Source organism: Oncorhynchus keta, chromosome 11 (assembly GCF_023373465.1).
Source record: "Oncorhynchus keta strain PuntledgeMale-10-30-2019 chromosome 11, Oket_V2, whole genome shotgun sequence".
In the NCBI taxonomy this organism is placed as follows: domain Eukaryota; kingdom Metazoa; phylum Chordata; class Actinopteri; order Salmoniformes; family Salmonidae; genus Oncorhynchus; species Oncorhynchus keta.
This window is the reverse complement of record NC_068431.1, coordinates 43766640-43779812: the sequence shown is the minus strand read 5'-3', so window position 1 is coordinate 43779812 and position 13173 is coordinate 43766640. Positions and strand designations below refer to the sequence as shown.

Here is a 13173-nt window from a genome sequence, read left to right as displayed (position 1 = left end):
GGTTACCTTAGTGTTCTTGGGCACAGGGACTATTGTTGTCTGCCCTAAACATGTTGGTATTATAGAGTCAGATAGGGAGAGTTGAAAATGTCAGTGAAGACACTTGCCAGTTGGTCAACGCATCATTGCAGTACACGTCCTGATAATCCGTCTGGCCCTGCGGCCTTGTGAATGCTGACCTGTTTAGTGTCCCGCTAGCGGGTCAACTTCCGTTGAAACTGGAGGGCCCGTATATTCAAATAAATTCTCAGAGTTATTATAGCGGTTAAACATTCAGGTACATATAAGTGTCTTATATCACCCGAAAGATTAAAATCTTGTTAATCTAATTGCACTGTCCAATTTACAGTAGCTATTACAGCGAAAACATGCCATTTGATTGTTTGAGGACTGCGCCCCACATCCAAATATTTTTCCACCTGCACAGGTTTCATACATAAAGATTAAATATTTTTGAAAATCTTCCTCTGATTTGTCATCCAAAGGGTGCCAGAGATAACATGTAGTGTCAAGTCTGTATATCTATTTGAGTAATCCACTCATTCAACTTGCAGAGAAAGGAATCCGAAAATCTACCCCTAAACTTTGTTTCAACAAGTCACAATACATTTGTATTTACTCTAAACCCTAAAATGTAATCAAAATATGATATATCCTTCGGAAAGAAGTATGTTCAATAGGAAACCGATTTTAGCAGGAGCTCAACAGATTTTCAAGACTGTGTCCTCATACAAAAACGTTTAATTCATATTCGTGTTTTACAAGCCTGAAACTTTGAACATACACCGCTGACACCCAGGGAGCTATTTTACATTATGAACTTTCTCTTGCATTTTCATAAGAGGATGGTCTCTTAAAAAAAGAAACCAGTTGTTTTTTCTTTGGATATTCTCCTTCCATATCTATTGTGTTATATTTTCCTACATTATTTAAAAAATGTTACAAACTTCAAAGTGTTTTCTTTCTAATGGTACCAATAATATGGATATCCTGGCTTCAGGTCCTGAGCGACAGGCAGTTTGCTTTGGGCACATCATTCAGGCGGAAATGGAGAAAAACGGGCCTGATCCCTAAGAAGTATTAAAGGTCTTACTTACATCTGCTGCGGAGAGCGTGATCACACAGTCTTCCAGAACAGCTGGGGTTCTCATGCATGTTTCAGTGTTATTTGCCTTGAAGTGAGCATAGAAGTAGTTTAGCTCATCTGGTAGTCTCGTGTCACTGGGCAGTTCTCGGCTGTACTCCCCTTTGTAGTCTGTAATGGTTTGCAAGCCCTGCTACATCCGACAAGTGTCAGAGCCGGTGTAGTACGTTTCGATCTTAGTCCAGTATTAACGCTTTGCCTGTTTGATGGTTCATCAGAGGGCATAGCGAGATTTCTTATAAGCTTCCAGGTTGGAGTCCCACTCCTTGAAAGCGGCCGCTCTAGCCTTTAGCTCAGTGCGGATGTTGCCTATAATCCATTGCTTCTGGTTGGGGTATGTACGTACGGTCTCTGTGGGGACGACGTCATCGATGCACTTATTGATGAAGCCAATGACTTATGTGGTGTACGCCTCAATGCCATTGGAGAAATCTCGGAACATATTCCAGTCTGTGCTAGGAAAACAGTCAAAACAGTAGTTTAGCATCTGCTTCATCTGACCACTTTTTTTATTGATCAAGTCAATGGTGCTTCCTGCTTTAATTTTTGCTTGTAAGCAGGAATCAGGGGATAGAATTATGGTCAGATTTGCCAAATGGAGGGCGAGGGAGAGCTTTGTATGTGTCTCTGTGTGTGGAGTAAAGGTGGTCCAGACTTTTTCCCTCTGTTTGCAGATTTAACATGCTGTTAGAAATTTGGTAAGACAGATTTCAGTTTCTCTGCATTAAAGTCCCTGGCCGCCAGGCGCGCCACCTCTGGATGAGCATTTTCCTGTTTGCTTATGGCGGAATACAGCTCATCGAGTGCGGTCTTAGTGCCAGCTTCAGTCTGTGGTGGTATGTAGACAGCTATGATAAAAACAGATGAAAAATCTCTAGGTAGATAGTGTGGTCTACAGCTTATCATGAGATACTCTTCCTCAGGTGAGCAAAACCTTGAGACTTCCTTAGATATCATTCACCAGCTGTTGTTTACAAAAATACATAGTCTGCCGCTTCTTGTCTTACCAGACACCACTGTTCTATCCTGCCGATACAGTATATAACCAGCCAGCTGGATGTTGATAATGTCGTTGTTCAGCCACGACTCCGTGAAGTATAAGATATTACAGTTATTAATGTCCCGTTGGTAGTTTAATCTTCCGCGTAGGTCATTGATTTTATTTTTTGCTAGCAGAATGGAAAGCATTGGGGGTTTATTCGATCGCCTTTCAATTCTCAGCCTTCTCTTCACACAAATGACCTGTATCTGGCCCTGTTCCCGGGAAAGCAGTATGTCATACACGTCGAGCTCGTTTAAAGGAAAAAAAGGATTCTGCCCGTTCGTGGTGAGTAATTGCAGTTCTGATGCCGACAAGTTATTTTCAGACATAAGAGACGGTAGCGGCAACATTATGTACAAAATAAGTAAAAACATAATCGATTAGGGACACGTAAACCGTCAGCCTTCGTTTGCACAGCGTTGTATTGACATTTTTGCTGTTGTTTTGGCTGGTGGCACAGATGGATAGAAGGATAGATAGATACCCACTGGGCACACACTGGTTGAATCAACGTTGTTTCCAGGTCATTTCAATGAAATTACATTGAACCAACGTGGAATAGACTGGTCTGTGACCAGTGGGTAGATAGATCTTTGTGTTGATGTGTCAGAGGTGGAGTCAGCAGTGTTTCTGTCTTTTCCCTTAGCAGGCCCTCTCATCCCTCTCTCAGAGCTGTAAGTCATTCCTAATGACCCTCCCTCACAAGTGTGCTAATTAAAAACCCCAACTAATGGAGCGTTTGGCCTCCAAATAAATCTGCCCTGTGATATCTGTGTAGACAACAGTGTGTTTGCCGTAAACATTTTCCCCTCCTTATGCCAAGCATTCTCTCTGCAGCCAAGTGTACTTAGGTGTGCCAGTTACAGAGATATGCGTTTCCCTTTGCTGTGTATAGAGTGCTCAAACCACAATACTACATCCATATATGCTGTGCACCAGTAGAGGCTGATGACGGGAGGACGGCTCATAATAGTGGCTGGAACGGCGCAAATGGAAAGGCATCAAACACATGGAAACCTTGTGTTTGATGTGTTTGATACCATTCCACCTATCCTGCTCCAGCCATTACCGTGAGCCCGTCCTCCCCAATTAAGGTGCCATCAACCTCCTGTGCTGTGCACTATGCCTAATACACACAGACATCTCGGTCCATGGAAAAGCCTTTACCCATAGCAAAGAGCAATAACCCTATTAAGATTATCCATGCCTGCACTGACAGTAAGAACCAGGTCCTTAAGGCTCAGCGTAGTGCATTGATAGTCCTGTACCACAATGCACTAAATCATACACTGGATGCAAGCACCAGCCAGAAGGGCACTGCTTCAACTCTGTTTGCTTGCCAATAGTTTACTGTTCCACAACATGTCCTCATTGGTTTCGTCTCCAATATTAAGCCTTTTACCTATTCCACTGCTTTTACTCCAAAGCATGGCTTCGTCTTTGTTTCCTTTTTGTCTGGGTAAAACATGGCTTCCTGTGGCTTTCTCCCAGAGCCTCAGTCGCCCCATGTGGGGAGTGGCTGTCAGCCGCCCAGCAGCAGACAGGGAAGAGAAAGGAAACGTTAGGGAGAGAAATGTCAGCTCCACCCGGGAACGATGTGTGTTGGGGGAGAGGATGAGTGACACGCTAACAGGTGGGGCCAGTCCCCTGCTCTGTGCGTTCACAGCCACTTCCCTCACATATGATATATTATGCATGCCTTATTTTCTGCCTCTGTTGTTGTGTTGTATTCTTTCCAAGGAAGCATATTGGCTGAGCAAAAAAACAAAACTCCATTTAAAGAACAGAGGACTTTGTTGTCTAGTTTGTTGTTGGTGGCAGGAGGACAAGATTGTGATCGGAGCTGGAGCGGTTAAAGAATGAAAAGACAGAGAGAGATGAGGGAGATGTTGGATGCTGACAGGGAGCTGGGACTGTGTCGTCTTTGACAGAGATGCAAAGCCAACAGGGTGAGCACGTAGCAGCATGTAGGGACTGGGAGCTGGGAGATGAACCGCTAACAATGGATAGACCTAATTAAAATGCTATTCTCACTTCAGGGAGATTACAGAGAAGGCCCACAGAAAATGATGGATGTGAAAGGAATGGAGCGAGACAGAGGGATTCCTCCCTCCCCATCTCCACCTGGTCTTTTTCCTGCTCTGTTAGAACGAAGTTGAGCGACAGGGTGACCGACTGTACCAATGCTGGGATTTATTCACGGCTCCTGAGATGATTGACAGGTGGAAAGCAGGGAGGTGAGCACTCTGTGTGTCACTGCATTTAAGCTGGATGAAAAGCAATATGTGAACTCGAAACATTCAACGTCTGCGTCGTTGGCCCCGCAGATGGAATGACGTGGATGTGGTTTACGATGCAGGCTGGCCTTTTGTTATGGGAAATCTACATTTTAAACGTGTGTATATGGCCCACAGCAGGAGGAACTGTGGTTTATGATTCACTCTGGCCTTCTGTTCTATGAGCTCTGGATTTCCTGTATCTGTCTGTATCAGTGCTGCTGCCTTCTGTAATGGTTGATGCCCTGCTCTGTCCTTCGCTGGGTGGACTGATAGTCTGTCTGTATCAGCAGATTGAAGTCAGGATGACTCAGTGATGTTATGGTTCACTGTTGTCTTTTGTAACACTTCCCCCTTTGTTCATGTTGTTCAGGATGCCTTGAAGGTCGGATGAAGTTAATCTTTCTGGGGGAATAAACTGAAACTAGACCTTCAATTAACTTTGCTAACCCACACTACAACAATCACAAATCTGTTTGAGTGCCAACGTGAATCCCAAACTACTCTGGTAGAGTTCTCAACACCCTTCGATATCATATCTTATACAGAAATATCTCTCCTGCTCACCATATGTGAGAAAATGTAATGCAAAAAACACATTTCCTAGGTTTCCCTGTCTAGTCTGATTGACCTAAGAAACTGTGTGGTAGTTTCTTGTGGCTTTTTAATTAACCACTATATTAACGCTAGTTTTGAGAAAGCAATTTGGGTTGATACTGTGTAATGGAATGTGTTCTCTTGCTCGGGTGGTATAAGCCTGTGTGGTGTGGGTGGGAGTGTGTGGTCTTTGACTCAGGCTCTGGATCACTGATAGAGATGGAAGCATGCACTTCCCTGGCGCTAAGCCTCTTGTCTTCAGAGAGCAGGTTCAGACAGCGTTCGGAAGATCTGTGATATTTGATTTGTATGCTACATGATCTGCAGCTATTGATTTCTCCAGTTCCTTTCTTTGTAGGCCTCCTCTGTATTTCCATTCTTGACTCCAGGCTGTGTTGGAGTGCTCTACATTAGGTTTCGTTCTCCCATGTGCATTCTCCACTGTGGGGTATACATGTACATGAATTCTGCTTTATTCAAATGCCTTTGTCACCCTTTTACACTTCAGCACATCTGCAACAAGCGTCTAAAGCAGTGGGTGTGACTGTTTGAGTGTGCATGTGCACACACGTGTGTATTAGGACTATGTGGGTGGGTGGGGGTGTTCACAAGCTAAGTCTTTGCAGATGTAAAATAGTATCTTAATATTTAGATTTCTGAATATTCTGATAGGCTTCCTAATCCTAAAGCCAAACATCATCACTGATCTACCATTGTCCAATTGTGACTTTTCTCAGTTATCATTAGTCATATTAGACATCTTATTTCTGTCAAAACAAAATGCGTGATGAAAGTTGAAAAAACAGCGTCCAGCTACTCTGAGTGACAGCAGCCCATTGCCACTTCCTTGAAGCTTAGTTGAGTCGTTTTGATTCTGCTTCATATGAGTTCGGAAATGCCGCCGGTCTTTCTGTCATGACTATGAGAAGCTACGCTCGTCGCAGCTTCGATTAGCTCATTTCCATCATATCTAAACCAATGAGGCAGTAACCCAGACCAGTAACGAGCCCCAGCGCAGCCATTGCATCACATTATCAATGACCTCAAGTGTTTGACACTCCACTGTCCCCATTACATCCCCTCTGTCCGGGTCACTGGGGACCCTGGATGGGCCCACAGCCCCCACTCATAGATGATACACTCTAGGTCAGTGACTGCTGCAGCATACTCTGGGTCAGTGGTGACCAGCAGTATAATTAGGATGCTCATAAACTCTGGTTCAGTGAAAACATTACTCCCAGTGTTCTAGTCATGTCCTCTTTCCCCCGGGTTGGTGATGATTCCCACTAGGATCAGTGCTCAGCCCCCTGGCTGTGGTGGCGTGGGCACTGGCACAGTTGGGACCCCTTGTGTATTGGAGACCGGTACCAGGGCATGCTCACACACACTGACACACACAGTCTCTCTGGGCACCCAGATGGAGTTATTTCCATGTGGCTAGGTGCTCAGCATGGAGCCTCACTCTGTCTGCCTCTGTGCGGACTCACTGCATATATGGGCCAGTGAGAGAAAGGGATAAAATTGAATAAAATGGCATTTGCATAATAATGAGGACCATTAGCGATGCTGTGTGATTTTTCTCCCTCAGATGTCTCCGATGATGCATGTAGCCTTGTATTTCTGTTCTTTTGAACTCCTAGCAGAGATTGTTTTGTTCTGTGGTTGTTTCAAAAGCTCTGCACCCACCTTCTGCCCAACAGACTACATGTAACTAATTAATGTCACACTATGGTGCCATAGATGGATGCCGCTGAACACCTGTATGTGTGGCTGTGCGTGGGTGGGTGGGTGGGTGCGTGGGTGGGTGGGTGCGTGGGTGGGTGGGTAGGTGGATGCATGTTTTTCTGTCTGTGCGTATGTCCATGTTCATACTTGTGTGTGTGTATGTGAGTGCAGTGTGTGCATGTGCGCATGTGTGTGTGTGTGTGTACTGCACTGATTTTTGTTGTGTTTGAGGGAGAAAGAAGGAGAATGAGGGAGAGAGAGGGGGACATGGAGAAAGAGAATGAGACAGACTGAGAGACAGTGTGAGTCTGAGGGGGCTTGTTTGTCTTGCGGGTGCCAGTTTGGGCTGCTGCCCGGGTGCCAGTGTGGCGTGGCGATGCGGGGGCATGGTTTTGCCCAGACAGATGGTGCTGGGCCTTGTCAGAGTCCCTGCCTGTTAGTAGAATTGATTGCAGAGGCCTGTGCCAGCCTCTCCCAGGACAGTGGCCTATGCAGGCATATCATGGGACTGCCACCACCTTTGAGGCGATAGGTCATGTGACTCACAGCTTATTTTGGGCCTGGTTGAAAATGTGTGAACAATGCAGTCCCATGCAAAGGGTCCCCCTGAGGCAAGTTGTCATGAGCAATCTGGCCTTAATACAGAGCACATTCTGGCACAGCTATTGTGCTCAGTTCCAATCAGCTGCTGCTGTTTGTTGCCCCCAATTCTTGTAGTTGTTGTTGGTATCTTTACTGCAGAGCAAGCAGGTCAGTGGTAGAGACGTTTCTTACTGTAGTAGAATTGCATTCTTTAACCTGCCACGAGCTTTGACACTGTGGACAATGTTTCACAATATCCCTTTTGGTGAGGCGTTTATGAGGCAATGGAGCTGAAGACAAAAGGCTAGTGTTGTGATGATGTTTTAGGGTGTCATAGGTGTCTCTAGAGGCCCCTCGGCTCCCGAGGGGCACAGTGGTCCAAGTCACTGCATGTCAGCGCAAGAGCTTGTCACTATAGTCCCTGGTTCGAATCCAGGCTGTATCACGTCCGGCCATGATTGGGAGTCCCATAGGGTGGCGCACAATTGGCCCAAGTAGGCCGTCATTGTAAATAAGAATTTGTTCTTAACTGACTTGCCTAGTTAAATAAAGGTTAAATAAAATATCAATCTGGAAAACTCCTATCTGTCTGTGATCACTGGCAACATGGGCTATTCCACAACACAGTCAATGCATCGACCCACTCACTGCAATGGCTGTAAAATGATACCCCTAAAGAGAAGAGAGACCATTGGGATGGACTTAAGTGAGGACAGGGTATCAAGGACCAAACCATTGACCGTATCATATAGGAGATTGGCTCATTGTCCTTCCTGGAGAATTGGCATGGAAGCTTATAAAACAGATTGCAGCCACAACATGCAGTAGCATCCACATTACGACGCTGTCCTTATTATTCTACAACCCAAATTCTACCCATTGCCGGCAATTTCACAAATGTTTTCTTCCAGTTAAAAAGATTTCCCCAAAGTTTCATCATTCAGTGAGGCCAGTCCAGTTCGCTGTAAGGCTTTGATAATACTGTTGATAACAGCGCTGCTTTGACAGAAACTTAAATTCATTTTGTCTATATTCCATGTCGCATTTGAAATGGATGTCAGGGAGATTGTTCTGTATTTCCATTTCTTCACTGTTGTGTTCATCAAAGTCACTTTTGGGGTTTTAGCCACAGTATTATGAGAGGAGCGTAAATCACAAGGGACGTGATTGAATCAAACAGTGCTTATTAACATACTCATATTATTCACATTTTTGACATTCTTTCTGTTTCTATTGACAAAATCCCCAAATCCTTTTCACTTGAAATTAAAACTGGGTGAATGAATAAGCCTCTTTAAAGCCATGCCAGTGCTGTGAAACATAGATGATCACTATGAATTAGTGTAGCTATTTGTCAGAGTCAGAGCACACGGATATGAATACACATTAGGTCCCTTAAATAATCTTTCTAACTACACTCTCCAAGTATTAAATGACTGCTCTTAATACCACGCACTCACCGTAAATGTACGGTTTTACGGCTAAGCTTGCAAAGTGGACGAGTGTGCCAGTATCCCGAAGCTCTATTGACAATGTGTGTGTGCATGTATTACTTTAATAGAAATATATCATTCTCTGTCCATAGAGAAATCTCGGATAGGATTGCGCCTGCTCGCACCTTATCAGCAGGAACCGGCGAGCTGAAGCTGCAGATTTGGAAGTGATGATATCTGTGAGAGCTGGGTCCTGAGAGTATGTGGTTATAAAGAGAAAGGCAGAACAATGTCTCCATTAGCCTATCTCTGCTCTCAGCCACTGGAGAGGGCCCATTCGGCTGGGGGTCCCACCGCAGCAACAGGGGGTCCAGGGCAGACAGGGGTAGGCATGGGGGGGGGTCATTAGAGGATCAGATATAGAAAGTTGTGATGGAGTTCTGTGGGCCTTAGAGGCGTTGGTTTGCCCAGTCTCACCATCCCTGGGTTCATAGAGCAGGTAACACACAGTAATTTGGGGAGGGGAGCTGGCTTGGGGCCACATCGTCTTCCGCCCCAGTTGGGCTGCTCAGATGGGCATTAGAGAGAGGCCTCGGGGGTCATCTCTCCATCACAGTGCGACGGGGACCGAAAGCCGCTTAACAGCTCTCGAACTAGTGCACTGCCCTTCCATGATGGATAGCACTTGAGGGACTGGAACTGTGTGGGTCTGACATGTACTTCCTTATTTCCAGCGTGTCACTGTGGAATGGAGCCGCTGTGGCCTTTAAGGCTTTCTCACAGCCAGTGGAGTGTGTCCCACAATTCACTGGGGTTCATGGCCACTGCCTCCTCAACAAGGAACAGCGCAGAATTGCAGTCACACAGAAGATCTCCCCAATTGCTCTCCAAACACGCTCAAACAAAGCTCTCACCAAACTGACAAATATTACTGGAGCATCATAAAACCAAAACATAGGCTACTATCATAGCCAAATGTAAGTAGCATTGATCTCAAAGATCCCAAGATACCATATTAAGCCAATATCAGTGTGATAAGCCTCAAGTTAGAGCCAGTGTCCTTACTCAGCCAAAGCACATACAAATGTATTCGGACAAAACAAACCATTCCAAACATCCTGCTAGTGTAATAAGGCCAATGTCATGCCAATACTAAAAATAGCATGCAGCATTGAATGTAGGCCTATATTAAACTACACTCTATAGTGCATGATTTCTTGCAGCAGTAGACAGCTGATCCCACAAAACCATCAGTGAAGGGCAGTTGGGAGCTCTGTTATGCACTTTAAAGGTCATTTAACCAAAACATTTGGCCTCACAGAAACACCTGAGCCTTTGTGTCTCTCCTCTCTTGCCCATTCTGCCACATCTGAGCCACTCTTAGATCTGCTGTGGTTTTGTACATTGGTTATGTCCATCTAAGGATTCCAAGGCTTTCTTCAAAGGGCCTTTGCGCTGACCTTTCTTCCTCATAGGTAAAAGTTGGTCAGAAACACAGGAAGCTGAATGAAAGGGATTAGTCCACAGACAGGAACTACTGGGGAGGGTGGGAGGGATAGGCCGGGGCCGACTGGCCTTCAGAGAAGCTCTACTGACGCTTTCTCTCTTCAAGGAGATCGTTATCGGTGAGAAAGTAAACCAAACACAGGTTCAATAATTAATCAAATATTCTCTTGAAATGTACCCACTTCTGATTTTTTTGGTGTAAAAAATTCAGAAGCTGAGATTTGCTTCCTTAGCCTGAGGAAAGGCTCCACAGAGCAGCTAAAGACTGGAGGATGGGCAGGGATGATCACTGGGAGGATATGCTGTTTGCCTCTCCTTTCACTCGAGTGTCAGCCTCTCAAAGAGAATCCCCACAATTCCCATGACAATTTGACTGTTATATAATGAGTGCGTATGCAGAATGTATATGCTAAATGATCCCAAACACGTCAAAACAATATTTCTAGAAAACAAGGAAAAGTCCCAATTTGATTCGTGAAAATGGTGTATTCCTTGTGTACATGTGATATATTTAGTGTTTTGTTGCGTTTCTGTTTAGCCACATATATTTTATTTCCCTCTTGTTTTCTCACTCCCTCTTTTTGAGGGAGACAAAGTGTCAGGTATCACTGCTTACCGAAGGGAACTGTTGTGAATGCTTTAGGAAACACGCTCAATATGTCACTGGAAAACAAACACGACCCCGGAATTGTATTTATCCTACTATGCATGAACAGATCACTATCTAATCACAGCCTCTTTTGATAGCACGCTCCATCTCTATTGAGAAGGCCTCGAGTATGTAAAGATACATGAATACGTTGGGTGTTGTTTCCACTGTCCGTCGGGTGCCTTGAATAAATGTTTCATTCATAAATTAACATTTTAGCATTAACCACAATCATATAATTATAAGACCACACAGTCAATTTCCAGCTATGATGACTTTATTTTGTTCTCCTCCATCTTTCTATGAACTGCGGGTCTCTAATGTCTGTTCCCCATCGATCACAAGCGCTGTGGCACACACTGGAAAGCAGCCGGTGGGGAGAGGGAGGATTTGCAATCAAACAGAGAGGAGCAGTGTGAAATCTCAGGAAGAGCAGCTTCCCCCCCATGCCCATGGGCAGGGGATCAGACGGAGAGGAAGCCTGGCTCAGACAGCCAACACCTCCCACTGGCACCCTGATGCAAGCAGCATGCAAACCCACCCCTCACATGTGTATCAGCTGGGGGGGTTGAATTCTGCACGTACTCCCCTTCTCCTCTCCTCCGTGGTCGTGCATGGTAGAGTGTGTATTACAAATATGTGAAGGAAGTGCATTTGAAATCAATGATGAAGTTCACTGGGAATCAAAAAGTGAGAGGTGGATGGGATATTGAATGTTGCTCGGCAGGGTTTCCTGTTGTTCAGGGCTAAGTGTGTCTGATGTAATGAATGGAATATATGAAATAGATATGGTTAAAAATGAAACCGACTGTAAGTGAATGAGCGATAGCTACATGGGCTGCACTGGGCTGTCTCCAGATCTGGAGAGTTCAGGACTTGCTGTGTAGGGAGAAAAATGGCATTGAGTCACCTTTCTTCAAAACCCAATCACCCGCTCTCTAAATCCAATCACCTCCCTGTTAAAGCCAGTGCCCTGCCAGTGCTGTGGCTCACCCATCCACTCTCTGGGCTGCCCGCTCTCTTCCTGCTCCCGGCCTTTTGGAGCCGCACTCTCCTTCCGTGACACATGAGACTGTGAACTCTTAAAGGGTTTGTTTCAGGCCTAGAGCTTGATTTATTCCAGGCTCCACTCCAGGAGAAAAAAATCTTCCTTTTCCCTCACCTTTCTTTGGCTGCTCCTTTAACCTACTGTGCAACTTCTTTGATGTATCTTCCATGTCCACTGTGTGTTTGGGGTCTGTTTATTTCAGCAGTGTGAGCTGTGCTGAGCTGAATGTGCACAGTAGGTAAAAGGGTCAATACTGTGGCTTGGTGTTGTGCAGGTGGAACAGCCCAGAAGTCCTACATAATGGCTGTATTAGAGCTAGCTGTGTGTACAGACACAGAGAGACCAGTGGGGAACAGGTCCCCTGGGCTGCTAAGCAGGCCTACAGGCTGCCGCCTCCAATTTCCAGGCAAACACGTGTAAGGGTTGCTCTGCATGCTTGTTTCCCTGTGAACTGCACAGAAAGCTGAACTGACAGAATATCTCTGTTGTTTGTGTTTTGAGATTCATAGGTGCTATCAAGTTACTGTACATATTGACCGAGAGGGTGTTCCCTGTGACCCAATCACCATACCTTGTATTTTCTGTGACTGCCCAAGAAGGGCGTAGGTATGCAGTCCAGCTATTGATTTGGATCTGTGCTGTTTGGAATGAGGTCAGTAGGTCGTGGACCTATTTAATTAATTAGGAACGGTAGAATGGAAAATGTATAACAATCAAGGACATGGACTCATTTCAGACCTGCCAGTCAATAACAACCATACCACGATGGGTTTACCCTGGGGCCCTGCAGGGATCCCTGTGGAGCCACATGCAGCATTGTGTGTGGGTGTGTTGTCTGATCATGCATGCGTGTTTGTGTGTTAAACTTTTTTTCTCTCCCTGGAAACACATTCGGGGCGCCATTTACACCCACTGCATACTAGATGGCAACCTACATACAACACAATACAGCCACGGGGCAGCACAGAACATGGCAACAACAGGAAAATTATGGCAACTATCAATCACCACTAGACACACGGTCGTAACCTTTGCTCAATGCTTAGCAATGATTGCCCAAATCAGTGAAAGGACTTCATAGAACACACCACTGGACTGCAACTACTGTAGCATCAATGGCACAGTGCATAGCAACAGCTACATAGCAACAGCTGTACTGTGCATAGCAACA

General features: G+C 45.3%; 1 protein-coding gene across 1 annotated transcript in view; it reads left to right on the top strand.

Moving 5' to 3' along the window:
* The window catches only part of LOC118390302 (protocadherin-1-like), a 99246-nt gene that overhangs the window by 81018 nt on the left and 5055 nt on the right, over nt 1–13173 (top strand). The window lies entirely within an intron of this gene.